Source organism: Peromyscus maniculatus, chromosome X (genome assembly GCF_049852395.1).
Source record: "Peromyscus maniculatus bairdii isolate BWxNUB_F1_BW_parent chromosome X, HU_Pman_BW_mat_3.1, whole genome shotgun sequence".
Classification (NCBI taxonomy): Eukaryota; Metazoa; Chordata; class Mammalia; order Rodentia; family Cricetidae; genus Peromyscus; species Peromyscus maniculatus.
The window spans coordinates 113,026,256-113,042,104 of record NC_134875.1 but is presented as its reverse complement, the minus strand read 5'-3'; the positions used below and the strand labels follow the sequence as shown (position 1 = coordinate 113,042,104).

The following is a 15,849-nucleotide window of genomic DNA, read 5'->3' as shown; positions in this document are numbered from 1 at the left end:
CAGGCCAGCCTGGGCTACTTGAGAATCTGCCTTTAAAAAAAGGAACAATAACAACAGCAAAACAGATGCCAACCTAACTGGGTATGGTATCTGTGCTACATAGAAAAATCCTATCCCAAGAACAAAGAAGCCCCCCCCCCCCCCCCCCGCAATCTTACTAGGGGTGTGACTAAGTGTTAAATCATAGCCTAGCATGAGCAAAGGTACCTAAAATAGGTCTGGGTGGGTGTTTTTTAGATTTTTGGGTTTGTTTTTGTTTTTCTTATTTCGTTGAAACAGGTTCTCACATATTCCAGGGTGGCCTTGAACTCTGTGTAGTCAAAGAAGACCTTGACACCCCACTTCTACCTCTAGAGTTCTGGGGTTACAGACATGTACCACCACATCCAGTTTAATGTTGTTCTGGACCATGGATGCTAGATCAGCACTCTGACACCCGAGTTATGCTCCTAGCTGCTCCCCCACCCTCACCCTTCCTTCCTTTCTTTCTTTTCCTTTTTTCTTTTCTCTTCTTTCTTTATTCTTTTTTTTTTTTTTCGAGTCAGGGTCTCACTTTGTAGCCCAGGCTGGCCAGGACCCCACTGTGTAGCCAGGCTAGCCTTGAGTGTCTCTGATCACTGAGTGCTGAAATGATAGGCCTAATCTCAGTCTAAAACTTTTTTAAAAATACCTTTGAAAAGGGGCTGGGAAGATGCCTCTGTGGGTAAGAGGATTCGGCTTATGCAAACATGAGGACGACCTGAGTTCAAATATGCAGCGCCCAGGTAGAAAGCTGGGTGTGGCTGCATATGCCTGTAGCTCCATTTAGGGGATAGAGACAGGTGATGTAGGTAGCTCAGGGCCAGCCCACCCAGCCGAAAAAAGAAAGCTTCCAGTTTAGTGAGAGCATCTGTCTCAAGGTAATGAGGGATAGAACAATAGAGGACGACGTCCAAAGTCTTCCCCTCACCTTCAAATGCATGTGCACAGGTGTGCACACCTTTACACTCATGTACACACCCCTCACACAAAATAATATAGATTTGAAAAAACCTCCCAGGCTTCAGGTGTATGTAGCTCAATGCAAATCACTTGCTTAGCATGCACAAGGCCCTAGGTTTCACCCCCTCCTCGCACTCTCCCCCAAATAGTGCTGGACTCATCCCTTAGTTTTACTTCAAAGGCAATAACGATGATGGAAAATCCAGCCTGCTTACTGTAACATACCTCTGTCGATGACAATCCCAATGTGGCTGAGCAAAAGAACAAGAGAAGAAAAAATGAAATTAAGGAAAGAAAGAGAGAAATTCCACAGACTCATTAATTGCATAGAAAAGCAAAATGAAAATAACACCATGAAAGGTTAGAAGCTCATTCTGGCTGAGGGCACGCCCACCAGGAGAATCGCCCACAGATGCTGGGAGATGAGGTAAGAAAAGGATGGCAATTATTATTGTTGTTCCTTATAGAATTATGGAAAATACATCAATAAAGCAGGACACAATAGACCTTTCTTTTGTAAACTACACTTGTTTATTTGTTTGTTTGTTTATTTGTTTATGTGTAGGGGAGTAAGGGGACCTTTGCACCAGCGTGAAGATGAGAAAACAACTTGCAGAAGAAGTCTGGTTCTCTCCTACCGCCGCCGTGTGGATTCCAAGGACTGCATTCTGCCCCTCAGCCTTGGCTTTACCCACAGAGCTATCTGACAGCCCCAGCCCACCTTATTTCCCACGGTCATTGTCAACACCATTAGCATCCCAATATACATCTCTCCAGTCCCCTCCTTTCTGTCAGAAAAGCCTTTTTAAAGTTGTTATTTTATTTTATTATTATTATTATTTTTTTTTGGTTTTTCGAGACAGGGTTTCTCTGTGTAGCTTTGCGCCTTTCCTGGAACTCACTTGGTAGCCCAGGCTGCTCGAACTCACAGAGATCCTCCTGGCTCTGCCTCCCAAGTGCTGGGATTAAAGGCGTGCGCCACCACCGCCCGGCAGTTGTTTTTATTTTTAAGATGATAATATAGTTACTTCATCTCTCCTTTCCCTTTCCTCTCTCCAAACCGTCTCATATACCCCTCCCCACTCTCCTTCAAATTCATGGTCTCTTTTTCAATAATTGCTATTGTGTGCATAGATGTGTATATATACATATACATTCCTAAATATAACCTGTTTGCTCTGTATGATGTTCTTTGTATGTATGCTTTCAGGGCCGACTGTTTGACACTGGACTGCTCTTCCCTGGGGCAGGCCACCTTGCTCACTCCTCAGCTGCCTCCAGTCAGTTTTGTTTGCTTGGTTTGTTTTGTGGAACCCAGAGCCTGGAACATGCTAAGCCTCCAATCTACCACTGAATTACATCCCCATCCCCTTCAGTCACCCTCCTCCTCCTCCTCCTCCTCCTGTCCCTCCTTCTCCTTCTCCCTCTCTTCCTTCATTTTTTTTTGAAAGACAGAGTCACATGTATCACGTGGCATGGCTTACCTCCAATTTGCTCTTTTGCCAAGAATGACATTGCAATCTTGATCTTCTTGCCTCCACCCTCCCTTTGCTAGGATTAAAGGCATGCACCACCAGCCCTGGTTTATGTGGTCCTGGAGATTTAATTCATTCGAGCTAGGCAAGCATTCTACCAACTGAACTACATCCCCAGCCCTTCAGACAGTTTTCTGTGTGCATTTTAAAACATACATTTGGTGTTGGGAATTAAACGGTGAATCAGAATCAACACGGTCTCAGGAGACATATGGGACAGGAGGAAATTTTGATTCTTCTTCTTTAGTGGTACAGACCTGTCACTGAACAAAATGATCTGCATTTGCTCCTTTCTCACTGATGTGACAAAACTTCTGTAGAGAGCGCCTTAAGGAGAGCTTTCTTTGGGCTAATAGTTCGAGGGTGCAGTCTACCATGGCACACAAGGTGTAGTGGTGGCAAGAGCAGCAGAGCTGTGGTAGCAGGATCCTGAGGCAGCTGGTCGCCCCGCATACCACAGACACTTGCACACCCACATTTATTGAGCACTAGTTACAGTAGCCACGATATGGAACCCGTCTAAATGGCCATCAACAAAGACATGGAGAAAGGAAATGTGGTATGTGTGCACAATAAATAATGAAGTTACATCATTAACAAATACATTGGGGAGTTTACTCTCCAAACCAGTGGTTCTCAACCTTCCTAATGCTGCGACCCTTTGATACAGTTCCTCATGTTGTGGTGACCCCCAACCACAAAATTATTTTCGTTGCTACTTCCTAACTAATTTAGCTACTGTCATGATGTAAATATCTGTTTTCTGATGGTCTTAGGTGATTGCTGTGAAAGGTTTGTTCAACTCCCAAAGGAATCATGATCCACAGGTTGAGAACCTCTTCTCTATTTCCCCTTTCTTTTTACCTTTTTCTTTTATTGATTAGGCCTTCCTCTTCCACCTTTGTCTCCTCCTCCCCCTCTTCCTCCTGCTGCCTTTCCTCCCCTCCACCTCTTCCTTTTCCTCCTCCTTCCAGTGTCTGCCTAAACAGACTACCCAGGGATTGATTCCCAGTTCCCTCACTGTGCCACATCCCTGTTAAGAAAAGTCTGGCGTGGTGGCACATGACTGTAATCTCAGCACTCCAAGAGGAAGAGGCAGGAGGATCTGGGGTCTAAAGTCATCTTCAGCTGCATGGTAGATAGGTCTGAGGCAAGCCTGGGACACAGGAGACCCTGTCTCATTGAAAAAGAAAGTTGAAAACCAGCCTGCTCTACCTAGCAAAATCCTGTCTCATAAACAAACAACTGGGAGCAGAATTAAGAACACTGGGCACTCTTCCAGATGACCTAGGTTCAATTCCCAGCACCCACATGGTGGCTTACAGCCATCTATAACTCTTGTCCCAGGAGACCCTATGCCCTCTTCTGGCCTCTGGGTGTACCAGGCATACAAGTGGCACACAGACATACATACAGACCAAATACCCATACACATAAAAAAAATAATTAAACAACAACCAAATGGTTATTTTGGGTTGGGCTATTGGTTGGAAGGTCTTCTTAAGGTTTGTCTATAGTATACAAGAGATACTAAACCAAATAAAATATGAATTCCATACACGTAATCTGGGGATGTTGAAAGTGCGAATTTAGCAAGAACAGGTTTGAGTCCTTCAGCTATGGAGGCTAAAGTAAACTGTAAGCATTAGCATCCCTCCACAGCCACCCTCTCTGAGACAGGGTCTCACTATGTAGCCATGGCAATCTTGGAACTCACTGTGTAGACCAAGCTGCCCTTGAACTCACAGAGCTCTCCCCGTCTCTGTCTCCGAAGTGCTGGCATTAATGGCGTGCACCAACACACCTAGCTAGCCCCATACATTTTTTTGGCCCTCTTCCTTCCCTCCCTTCCCATACTTTCTGCTCCCCTCATCCCCCTGGTCCCCTTTCTACCCTCCAATAACTAACTCCTCTTCTGCTTTGGCTGGCTCCCACATTTTACCTCAGGGTACTCTTGAGAAGTGAGGGATAGGAGATTTAGATAGAAATATAGAGGGTAAAGAAACAGATAGAAACAGAGGATAGCCTCGGGAGGGCCTGGATCCTTATCCACCGGCCCTTCCTGTCTCTTCTAAAGGGCTATTTATAGGCATGCCAAGGGGTGGAGCAAAAGACCTCCCCCTAGCACAGCCAAGTGTAGACCCTTCCAATCACCTAGAAACTATGCGCATGGTCAAGCAATCCTCTAATGCAGCTCTGGTGGGTAAGGCAAGCTCAGCTCTCACTAGGAGACCTTTGTGGGCCTCTACATTATCCCCATCCAATATCTCTCCTTTTCTTCTCAGCCTTTCCTATGAAAGAAGACATGCAGTATTTGCATTCCTTAGTCTGACTTTGCTTAACATAATGATTTCCAGTTCCATTCATTTTCTTGTAAATGTCATGGTTTCACTTTGAGACAGGGTCTCACTATAGCCATGGCTGTCCTGGAACTAGTTTTGTAGACCAGGCTGGCCTCAAACTTACAGAGATCCAACTGCCTCTGCCTCCCAAGTGCTGGGATTAAAGTCATGCACCACCTACTTGTATATGGTTTCTCTGTCACAGGTTAACTTAGAATCCTATGGGTAAAAGGAGTGGTAGACCTGGATCATATTGTAGTTCTAGTTTAAGGATTTTTTTTTGGGGGGGGAGCTCTACACTGATTTCTATAGTAGCTACACCAGTTTACACAGCCACCAACGCTGAATAAGTGTTCTTCTTCCCCCACTCAACTTAATAAGTAAATTTGCATGCTTGTGTGTGTTCCTGTATGTACCGTGCATGTGCCTGTGGATGTAAAGGACAGCTTCAGATGTTCCTCAGGAGCCATCTCTTTTTATATTTTTTGAGATACGTTCCCTTGGTGGTCTGGAAGTGGACATACAGGCTGGGTTAGCTGTTCAGTAAGCCCCAGGGAGCCTTCTGTCTCCTTTTCCCCACTGTGCCCAGATTTCTTATTTGACTTCTGGGGATTGAACAGAGGTCTTCATACTTGCATATCAGGAACTTTGTCGGCTGAGCTCTCTCATCAGCCTAAATTTGCATGCTTTCATTAACCTGTCATTTGTCATAAGAAACCTCAGCCATGCACCTTAGAAGGAATAAGTAAAACATGTTCATTTTCTCCTCATTGGTGCCAAAGTCCCACTTCTTTTCAACAAAACAACTCGCTTTATTTCTGTTCTGACTAGAAAACAATACAGACCTACTGTAAAATAAAAAAAAAACAACCCTGAGTGTAGACAATTGGCACTAGAAGCCCCTCCATTATCCTCTTTGCTGTTTAACAAGAGAATCTGATGTCCATGGAAAACTTAGAGCTTGAGAGTAGACACTCATCTTTGTCATCATGATTATAAAAGCTACCAGTTAACGAATACATAGTTTCTTGTTCTATGGCCACATTGGTGCACTCACTGTGAGTCCGGCACTGGAGCATTGTAAGTTTGCTACAGTGGAACAAGCTCCTAGAAGAGCTAGCAATGTGGTGGCTGCCAGTGAAGCTGCTGACCCTGAATCTTACTGGATTCAAGAGATATGCTTCCTTGATTTCCATTACAACCTCAGCATCAAGGCACACACCATGGGTAGTGCCCTATGGTGTATCTCCTTCCAGGTCAAGTCCTCCACTGTTAGTCACCTGGTACAGGCAGAACTGACCCTCTAGGGTAGCAGTGGAAGTGGAGGAACGCCATTTTTTGTTGTTTCTGTGTTGGGTTTTTTGATGTGGGATCTCATATAGCTCAGGCTAGTATCAAACTTAACTAGGTAACCAAGGCTGGCCTTGAAGTCATAATTACTCGGCATCTACCTCCTGAGTGCTGAGATTACAGACCTGCGACTTGGTTTGTGAAGGCCATTTTTGTAGGAGTTTACAATAGTGCTCATTGTGTTCTAATTGTTTGGATTTGCCTCCCCCCTGCTCAATTCCTATGTTGAAATCTGTTCACCAATGTGATAGCATCAGGAGATGGAGGATTTGGGAGGTGATTAAATCATTCCGGAGTTGTGGTTAGGCTGTCTGCCTTCATCAATGGAATGAGTGCTTGAATATGAGGTCCCAGAAAGCTAGAGACCTCTTGGATTTGATCCCCAGCACCACATAAACAGGACATGGTGGCAATCACTCCTATAATCCCAGCACTTGAGAGATGGAAGTAGGAGGGTCAAGAAGCTCAAGGCCATCCCTGCTTCATAGTGAATTCAAAACCAGCCTGCAGCCAGCTTGAGCTATATGAGACCACTGAGCTATGTCTCTAACACCAGAGAATGAGCAGTTAGCACCTGTCTGACTTAGGGGTTGTCAATCAGGAGGCACTGTGTTTTACCTCCCACCCTCAAATGAAGCTGGAATAGCTAAGAGACAGCTTCCCAGAAGTCCTGCTGGTTGCACAAATGTCAGTTTGCCAAGACTTTTGTGGAGAGATAAAAGAGAGGATCAAAGCCCAAATCTGTCACTGAAGAACAGCTACTAAATTTCAGGTGAGCCAACCCACAGTTCACAAGAGGTTCATCAAATGGCCTTCAGGGACTTCTGCATCCTTCCTATTCCTGGAGGGGTAGGGGTGAGACCTAGCCACTAGGCAGGCATGGTGTCGGAGCTTATTCCCATGGCTCACTGAATTGGGGGCTGATTTCTTGCAGGTTCTCCCACCCACTGGCTCCCCTTCTTTGCAAGCATTTGTCTGCAGGCAGCCTGGGATTCTAAGGTGCCAGATTCCTATGAAAATGAGCAGAGAAAGAAGGAACAGCGTTTTACAGAAAACGCTGTCACCAAGGGAGCAAGGAACGAAAGTAGCTGTGCAGTTCCCCCAAAATGATTTAATCACCAAAACAACTGGGGAATCAAAGCACAAGGCTTTTTTTCTTTTTGTCTACATTGTAGAGCAGAATATAACATTGTTTGGAAAGAGAGAAAGGGAGGGAGGCAGCCTTTAGAAGAAAACACATCAACGATTTCTATCATGTAGCTGCATCTTCTTCAGCCCACTCAGGTTGTTCTCATGCCCCCAGCACATGATTAAAGGTGATGCCTGCCACTTGTTCATCCTAGATGTGTGCAATATGGGCTAGTGTGCCCTTTTTATCCAAAGGGGAAACCCTTGTTACCACCACCACAACAAAAAAGTAAATCGAGGCATGCTTATTTCTCTGCACACCTCTGGACCTTGCAAGCCCAAGAGAAAAGGTGTACATTAGAGACACAGAGAAATCAGTTTGCTCTTTTTAATTGGGTATCACCAAATACCCAAATACCGTATTCACTCCCATAGAAACAGACAAAGCAGTGGAGAAAGGCATAAAACTATGAATGATTAAAAAAAAGCAACCAGCCCCTTAATCTACTTTAGAAACACGAATAAAGACACAGGAGAAAAGCAGCAGGCTGCAATAATGTCCCTCTTGGGAAGAAGAAAGAAGGAAATTGCTTCTGGTGTGAAAGTGTTGCTATTTTGGGCGACAGGCATATTCATGGGTAAATCTGTTATCCTTTCATGCTTCAACACAGATGAACCTCACAGGCACACAGCAAGCAAAAAGACAAAAGACCACATGTCGTGCAATACCATTTCAGTGTAAAGTCTAGAAGAGGCAAATCTATAGACAGAAAGGGAATTTGTGGATGCCAGGGGCTGGGGCTGGGACTGGGGGGTGGGTAGAACAGGGAGTGAGTATTTATTTAATATCTGTAGTGACGAAAAGGTTCTAAAACTAGATCTCACGTGCCATAAACCTCTAAGTATATTAAAAACTATTGAGTTGTACCCTTTAAGTGGGTGAATTAAATGGCACATAAACCACATCTCAAAAAAAGTTGCTTTTGGCTGGAGAGATGACTCAGAGGTTAAGAGGTTGCTTTTGCAGGAACCCACACTCTATTCTTAGCACCTATGTCTGGTGGCTCATAGCTGCCTGGAACTCCAGCTCCAGGTGATCCGATGCCTCTGGCCTCCACAGGCATCTGCAGATGCACGTGCTGCTCCCCATACACATAATTAAAAAGAAATCTTTTTTAAAAAGTTGCTTTTTACAAAGATCTGCAATGCCTGATGGCTGTTACACCTGCAAAAGGGGCAGTTACCTGTAAAATGGAGCTAGGTAACTCCCTCTGCCTTTGTACAATAAATATAACCAAAGAATGGACTAACACATTTAATAGGATGGATATTTTAATAATCATGAAGAGCATAGGATCCACAATGCACAAGTACAAGATAAATAGGACCCCAACTTAGTTCTATGACATCAGTGGTTGTTTTAATGTGATCACACATGTGTGTTCCCAAATGAACCTTCCAGTGCAGAAACGAAGCCTGTCTGCTGATCTTATTTCACAATAATAAGAAGCTGCTGTCACCAAAGAATAGAAACAGCAAAGAATAAATGAGCCAAATAACCTTTGTGCTTGGGTTCCCACTATCCAATGGAACATGTCTTTCCCATGTGTGTTGGCTTATGTCTCCATCTGGACTATAAACTGAGTAAGTGCAGTCATTGTGTCCTGTATTTTCCCTGTTTCCCACAATGTCCATGTTGGCTCTGGGTAGAGTGCACAGAAGGCCACCAGGTCACACCGTCCATTTGGGGTTGGCTTATTTTCTTCTAAGTGGCGTAAAGGGTGGAGGGCCTGGGTTAGGTGGGCAAGAAAATGTATACTTCCCAACCTTCCCCACTCAACCCTTCGACTTGGACAGATGCTATCTATGGTCTTGGTAGACATATCTGGAGCTCCTGAGCCATGCACCAGGATTAGTAAATTGTAGAACAGTCCAAGTCCTGTCGTCTTCTGCTTTCAACAGTTTGTCTTTTGTTACTGATCATGAGAGGGCGAGTCTAATTTGAAGATGCATTAGGGGCTAAAGAAATGGCTTCTGGTTAAGAGCATTTGCTGGGCAGCTATAAGGACTGCAGTTTGGATCCTTGTACCTATGCAAAAAGCTGGGCCTGCAACACCAGTGCTGTGGGGATAAATCACTGGGACACACACACACACACACACACACACACACACACACACACACAAGAGGATCACCTCACTGGGATTCACACATACACAGGACAATCTGATCACTGGGACACACACACACACACACACACACACACACACATTTAGAAGACTTCTACCCAAGGGGCAGTGTTCTGATTTGAATGAGAATGGGCCCCACAAGCTTATATATTTGAATACTCGATTCCCAGTTGATGGAACTGTTTGGGAAGGATTAGGAGGTGAGGCCTTGTTGGAAGAGGTATGTCACTGAAGACAGGCTTTGAGGTTTCAAAAGCTCACACCGGGCCCAGTTAGTTATCTCTCAGCTTTGTGACTGTCTCAAGATATAAGCTCTCAGCTACTGTTCCAGCACTCTGCCTGCCTGCAGCCAAGTCCTTGCCATGATCTTCATTGACTCACCCTCTATATCTGTAAGCCCCCAATAACATGTTTCTTCTATAACTTGCATTAGTCATGGTGCATTAACACGACAATAGAAAAGTAACTTAGACAGGCAGGGAGGGCCAATGAGCAGCGTTGTCAGAGGAGGGGACCTATTCTGATTCTGAGTGCCAAGTTCTGTTTACCCTGTTACAGATATTCAGACATGGGTTTGTGTTATACCTGTGGAGGCCAGAGGACAAGTGTGGATATCATTCCTCAGGGGGCATCTTTTACTTTCCACCCCATGTTTTGAAACAGGGACTCTCCAGGGTGGCCTGGAGCTCACCCAGAAAGCTAGGCTGGCAGACCAGCAAGGCTCAGGCATTGGGATTAGAAGCATGTATTATTATGTTCATATTTTTTTTACTTATTTATTTTTCATTTTATGTGTATTAATGTTTTACCTGCATGCAAATACATAATGCCTGGTGACAGATGAGGTTAGCAGAGGCTGTCTGAGCCCCTGGAACTGGAGTTATAAAGCACTGGGAACCAAGCCCACGTCCTCTCCAAGTGCTCTTAACTGCTACGCCATCTTTTTAGTTCCCATGCCTGGATTTTTTTTTTTTTTAACAAGGGTTCTGGGGATCGAACCCTTGGTGCATGAGCTGTAAGCACTTCACAGACTAAGCTTCTCTCCAACCAGCCAAGAGGCTCTTGAAAGAACAAAGTAGTGAACAAATGAATCTCAACGCCAGCTTGTCTGTAAGAGAAATTAAGTGTGAGCACTGTGAAATCCTGTCTGAGAAACAGGGGTGTCTGGATCAAAGACTTTGCTTAGAGCTTTTTTTGTGTGAAAAAAGGACAAGGAACAAAAGAGAAGCAACAAAAACAGAAAATATCAAAAAGCCTGGGAAAGTTCATGGGGGAAATGGGCTATATATCTCAGGGATAGAGCCATTGTTTAGCATGCCCGGGACCCCGGGCTCCATCTCCATGCCCAACCAAATAGATGAATGAATGAATGAATAAATAAATAATAAAAGGCACAAATTTCTGACTCTTAATTGCAAAGGGCAAGGATGGAATTCTGACAACTGTTTGCATGAACCCTCCTTAAAAACATATCTTAGAAATTGGGTGTGGTGGCTCATGCCTGTAATCTTAGCCCTCAGGAGGTAGAAGCAGGCTGATTGCTATGAAGTCACACCCTGCCTGGACTACATAGTGAGTTGAAGGCTAGCTTGGGCTTCTGTATGGGACCCTGCCCCCAAATAACAACAACAAGAATTAAAGGGAAAAAAAGCCCTATATTTTAGGGTTTGCAGTATGAGCTTGAGATTTTATTCTCATAAGTCTTTCCAAACACTAGACATACAACTATATAATGAAAGTCACAAGATTGATAGTTCATGAAAATTGGTACTTTACTATATATGTTATATTTGTGTATTTATGTTTGGAGAAAACAGAGGAGACTGGGATAAGCCAGGAATTCTGACCCTTATGTGTATTCATCTTGTCTGACTGACAAGTCATTTGCAGGGGAGTGAGGTCTTCTCTTCCCTCTAACACTCAAACACACAGTGTCCACAAAAAGTAATTCAACCAACTTCCAACTCCTCCCTCCCTCCCTCCCTCCCTCCCTCCCTCCCTCCCTCCCTCCCTCCCTCCCTCCCTCCCTCCCTCCCTCCCTCCTTCCCTCCCTCCCTCCCTCCCTCCCTTCCTTCCTCCCTCCCTCCCAGACAGGATCTTCCTAAATAGCCTAGACTCCCTCCCTGTTTTGAGACAGAGTCTCAGGTCGCCCAGGCTGGCCTCAAGCTTAAGTAGCTGAGGTTGGCATTGAACTCATGAATTTCCTGCTTTAGTTTGCCCAGTACTAGGATTGCAAGTATGTGTAGCTACCACAGAACAAGGATGGAATCGGGCTTTTGTATGATTGCTTTATAGTACTTTTGGAGATTGGAGTCGCCCAGCGACTCTTGAAGACTGGGCAGGGCTCTACCACTGGGCTCCATCCCCAGCCCTTCAATCAATTGTTAGTATTTGAAAGTATGAACTTTAAAAAGAATTCTGAATTGATGGGTGGGTGCTTGAGAGTTGAGAGAGGCATGAAAGAGTATTATTTCTAAGACTGAGAGAGAATTTAAAGTTTATTTGTTTGACATGTTAGAGATTTAGCTTTATTCTGTTCTTATTTAAGTATATCATGGCTGCCGGGGCCACATTTAGACATTTAAAAGTGACAGAGTATATTGAGTATTTAGGCTTTATTGACTCTCTTTGGATTATTTTATTAGACTTCTATTAGACTCCAGTGGTACTTGGCCTTATGCTAATCCATATTTAAACTAGGGTGACCCTTTGTCCTGATTTGCCAGGGACAGTCCTCATTTACCCTTGCCCCAGCAGAGCTATTAATAGCTTCATCCTTAACCCTCAGTAATAGCCAGGTTTAGAATATTAAATTCTACAATTGCTCTAACTTTGCCTCCTAAACTTTCCAAGAATACACGATTTCTCCTTAATTGTCCCAATTTACACTTGTTTTATATATACAGATGTTGAGGCCTTTCTTTCTTTCTGTTGGATTATAAACATCATTTGAACTTTAGGAAGCTCCTCGTGGAACCAGGAAGCCAGTAGCAAGACAGTGTGACAAACAGCCACACAAGAATGATTTTTAAAATTAATAACCTGTTAATTAATTACATGTTGTTATTCAATAATTTTTATTATTCAGTTTGTATTTCTCTTTGTCAACTACTTTCTATTAAATCACATTATTAAATATTTAATAAATGTCAATGGCAGAATAGCACATACCTTCATAGCCAAAGAGAAGTAATAAGAAGAAGCCTTCAATCTTGCGTTGCATTTTCTCCTTGTCCTTGGCCACAGCTCTGCCTCACTGAAGTGGGGAGCTGGCCTAGGAGCAGGCGATTAACTTGAGCCACTGGCCCCACTAAGCATCTTAGTCCACTCAGCCCACCTCTAGTTAACCCACATCGTTCCCAGCCTCAACAGGAAGTTGCAGAAGATACTGTTGGCCTGAAGGTTGGTTAAGCAAGGAAGAGACTGGTGTTAGTCCCTTTAAATGTAAAGTGAGTAATGGAAGGAAATGGAAACTATAGTCAGACGTGGGTCCCTAAGTCTTTCTCCGACATCATTTTCTAGGGAGTGACCTTGAACAGTCCCACAGACTCTGTTTACAGGGAAGTGTCATAGTATTTTCTCCCAGGAGAACACAGTGCTCTGTTGACACCTGCTCACTCAGGAAAACACTGTTTTGGGTGGTGGTGGCGGCTCAGTTCTACATAAGGATGTGCAGTGTTGAGTTACTTATGAGAATGACAACATGGAAATCATGAGAATGTCCAAGGTTAGGAAGCTGGCTAAGTGCGCAGATTCCCAAGTTGAGCTGGGAGGAAATCCCATAGTAATGGTGTGACCTCGAGGCAAATTTTCTGTCTGTAAAATGATGATGATGAGAGCTACTTCATAGAATTCTGTTGAGGTTGAAATGGGATGATGCCACAAAACACGTAGTAAGGCTGTAGGTGTATCTTAGGTTAGGATGGAGAGCCTTGTTTGGAAGGAACATGGGGGACAGGCACGCATTTGATTCTCAGCATGACAAAACAAAACCAAGTACTTAGGTCAATGTCTGGCTTACTCAGCCACCATTATTACATGGCCATTAAAAATAAGGTTGATGGGAGGAACAAGGTGAACGGATGTAGAGATTCAGTTTTGCAAGAAAAATTTCTGGAAACCAGTCCACAGCAATACTTAACAGTAACTAAATGTGCATCTTAATGGTTGAGGTTTTAAAGAGTAAATTGACTGTTAACCAGAAAATCACATTACTTTTTTTTGAGTTAGAAAAAGATGTAAATTCATATACTGTATAATCAAAACTGGGGGGTAGGAGAAGCCAAGGGAAAACAAAAACAAAAACAAAACTAAAAGTTTCTCTTTCTCCATTTAGTTCTCTGCTACCATCATCTCACCCTTGACCCCCAGAACCCCAGAAACCTTTCACTCATACTTTTGTCAAAGATAAAAACGTCCCTTCACCCCCTCGAAAGAAGTTCTCCCTGCAACAGAACCGTAATAATGGGAGCAAAGACGAACTGGAGAAATATTTTATCATCAATTAACACACGGGTGGGAGTGAGAGTAATCAGGGTGCATTATATACATGCATGAAATTGTCAAAAACTACATTTAATTAATAAACTTAAAAGCATGACACTTATTCTAAACTGTATATGAATTCCTGTTTAAAAAGAGGAATATTCATTCCACTAACCCTCCAGCTACATTGTTCTTGCTCTGTATTTTAGAGCTGAATAAGATATTAAAGAGTTGAATAAGATATTAAATACTTAATCATAATCAACCTTTAAAAACGTCAGCTGCAATCAAAGAGTGGCTTTGTTGACACATTTTCGTGGGAAGTTTTGGCGGTCAACTTGTTCTGGCTCGGGAGGAAGGGCTGCTGCGGGGCGCTCCTGAAGTACCCCGGAGCACCTCGGAGGTGAGATAAACAGCAGCCGAGGCTCCAACCCGCCCCGCCTCCACTCTGGGTTATTTCTCGGATCTGGCGGTAGAGGCTGCGATATAAAGCTGTTAGGAATAATATAGGTAGAAGAAAGAGAAAAACAGTCTCCGGTTTTTGCTTTTATGCAGGCTCCTTATGAAAAAGGTGTAAGCCACTACCATGGTTCCACTGGGGCTCGAACCCAGGACCTTCTGCGTGTAAAGCAGACGTGATAACCGCTACACTATGGAACCCTCGTGCTCGCTTCTTTGGTTACAAGCCTTTTCAGAGGGTGCAGCCACACGCAGAGGCGCCACAGGAAACCCTGCCCTCTGCCGTAGCCCCGCCCCTCCTCAGAGGCGCGGAGTTCAAAGCCAGATTTTGACCCTTAGGCTCAGGAGTTCTAGCAGATAGCCCACCTCGTGGCCCCAGCGTCGCGGCCACCTGAAACCTGGCTCCCTCTAACTTCCTGACTCCAAACTTCCTCAGCAGCGGCGAGGCCCTCCGAAGGGTCGGGTCTTACCTATCCTCGGCTGTGTCTTCCTTTCCCACTTAGAGCGACCGGACTGAAGTCATCAAAAAGTCCGCCGCTCGCGGCAGCGTCTAGGCTCTTAGCTCTGGACATGAGACCAGAACGCGGCTGCCCAAGCTGAAGAAGAATCAGGTACTGCAGAGTGTGTTTGGGGGTCATGTTTATGATGGCATCTGACTTGCCAGGATTGGAAACGATCCAAGGCTGCAGCCCCCTTACCTCTCCCAACGTTATTCCCTTCCTGAAGTCACCAAGGGGATCAAATTCTCAGGGCTTTCCTTCAGCCTCGCTTGTCCAGGGCTAGAAGCAGCGGTTGTATGCAGGCCAACTCTTTGTGGTTGTCACAGGGGGAAATAGCACCAGCCACATCACATAACTTGAGAGGCCTGGTGCCAAAGGAAAATGATTGTTTCGTGATTGTTAGGTTATGAAGAATTCAAATGGTGACCCCACAGTCTTGCACCCAGCGCTCTGACCCTGCTTCAAGGAATCTAAGGTCTGGGGATTGATTCCCCATCACCAAAGGCGCTCAGGTGGGTTGTTTGCTTATTTGTGTCATTTTGCCTTCTTTAGGGCTTCTGAGTGGATCGTTGTCACCATCCTAGGATTGCTCACCACCCTCAAACTTGAAAACCTACTAAAAACCATTTGAAGATGTCTTTAACCATCATGATGGGCATGACCTGTGGGGTGGCGGTTGTCCTTTCTCTCGGCATCTTCCTCTGGGGCTGGCAGGATAATGGAGATAGGATAGTGATTATAAATAACACCCTTGTTTTTCTGATAATGCTGAGGGAGAAAAAAACGGGGTAGGGTGGGGGTGAGGGTGGAATGAACATAAATGTGGAGATGAGTGGAGTTTTAGCTCCCTTGTTGCTATTCACGAGCTGTACATGCAAAA

General features: G+C 44.4%; 1 non-coding gene across 1 annotated transcript; it reads right to left on the bottom strand.

Annotated features, from left to right (window-relative positions):
* Positions 1–14,597: 14,597 nt before the first annotated feature.
* Trnav-uac (transfer RNA valine (anticodon UAC)) lies at positions 14,598–14,670 on the bottom strand. Its single transcript has one exon. It is a non-coding gene; the product is annotated as a tRNA-Val (tRNA).
* Between the last annotated feature and the right edge of the window lie 1,179 nt (positions 14,671–15,849).